Raw genomic sequence first — 1,690 nt, forward strand, 5'->3', positions numbered from 1 at the left:
TGCAGCATCACAAAGTCAAAAAAATCAAGTCAAGCCATCATAAGTTAGGGACTGTCTGTATATAATAGGCACTCACGAGTTTCCATCAGATTATAAACTCCTTGAGTGCCAGTTCTGAGTCTCGTTTACCATTGTATCCCAAATGCACACACATATTTAGACTCAATATTTGTTGAGTAAGGAGAACATTGATATAAAATGTGAGTTAGCTATTTTTATCTCCATCACTTCCTTCCCTCCCCGTGACCCCACCCACGGAAGGAGGAAGCTCACATACAGAGTGAAGTAACTTGCCTGCACTGGCCCGGTTTGTAAGTAGCCAACTCAAGATTCGAACCAAATCCAGGCCTCACTGGATCCACATTTTGAGGTCTTTTCACCCTGAACCTGGATAAGTACTATTTCTTGAGGGCAGACTTGGAGACAAGTAAGATATTTGTGCACCAATGGATGGAGAAAAACAATCTGAAGGAAACAGGGGCCGGGGGGGGGGGGGGGTGGAGGACGGTCAGAGGAGATGTTTTTATGTTTTAAAATTTGGCTAGTACTGCACAACCCTGCAGCTGTGGTAATTCTCCCCTCTCCTTGTTTCTTAGAGGGGAGAAACTGAGCTAAAGCACCCTTCTCATTTTATTCTACCAATCTATGGCATAGCTAGAACTTTTGGATCCCTATGGGAGGAAAAAGTTTAAATAAATTTCTTTAAAGACTCCTTGTTAAACGGCCAGATTAACAGATGTTCGGCCTTCAGCCCTGGGTGTATTTTACACTAGAGAGGAGAGGAAGAGAGAAGCCACCCACAGGGCTAACACGTTCTAACTCTAGCTGGTTTGCAGTGCCTTTCACAGTTTCATTATCACTATTATAGCAGTGTACAGGAGTCCCTGATCCTCAACAAGATAAGTCATTGCTCTTCAGCAAGGGGAAAGCAGAACTAGGTCCCCTATGCAGAGGGGTCAGTTGATGATCGTTATGAATTATGAATTAGAGGCATATTGTTCTTATATCTGATAAGAAGGATATTGGCTGACTAGGTTTTAGTTGGATGCTTTTGCAGAGATATTGGTATATGAAAAAAAGCAAGGGAGGGGTGCCTGGGTGGTTCACTCAGGTAAGCATCAGACTCTTGATTTCAGCTTAGGTCATGATCTCATGGTTCGTGGGTTCGAGCCCTACATCGAGCTCTGAGCTGAGTATCGAGCCTGCTTAAGATTCTCTCTCTCTCTCTCTCTCTCTCTCTCTCTCTCTCTCTCTCAAAAAAAAAAAGCAGATGAAGATGACAAATTCCAGAGGAATGAAAAAATTCCAGATGTTCTCTGTTTAGATTCAGAAATGCTTCCTCTATGGTATCCCTGAACTACTGGCTGACTTGCAAAACAGAAACTTATAATTGACCATCCTTCCATATGTCTTCTCAGGATCCACTCATTCACAATAAAATAAATTAATATTTATTCATTTCATTGGGTGTGTGTGTGTGTGTGTGTGTGTTCCCAGGTTTAGAAAATTTCTGCAGTTATTATTTGAAAATACTGGATTTGGTCTCAGATATCTATGACAAGATCACTTAATACTTTTTTTTTATCACTTAATACTTTTAATTAATGCTCTTTTCTCTCTCTCTTCATCCTTTCATTTTAACCCCTTCTACCACTTATTCTTCTTTTTCTCTAACCTGAATCACAAAGGT

General features: G+C 40.9%; 1 long non-coding RNA gene across 1 annotated transcript; it reads left to right on the forward strand.

Moving 5' to 3' along the window:
- The first annotated feature begins 290 nt into the window (after nt 1-290).
- LOC125170928 (uncharacterized) lies at nt 291-1,463 on the forward strand. Its single transcript, XR_007154132.1, has 2 exons — nt 291-427; nt 1,271-1,463. It is a non-coding gene; the product is annotated as an uncharacterized LOC125170928 (long non-coding RNA).
- The last annotated feature ends 227 nt before the right edge of the window (nt 1,464-1,690 follow it).

Source organism: Prionailurus viverrinus, chromosome B4 (assembly GCF_022837055.1).
Source record: "Prionailurus viverrinus isolate Anna chromosome B4, UM_Priviv_1.0, whole genome shotgun sequence".
In the NCBI taxonomy this organism is placed as follows: domain Eukaryota; kingdom Metazoa; phylum Chordata; class Mammalia; order Carnivora; family Felidae; genus Prionailurus; species Prionailurus viverrinus.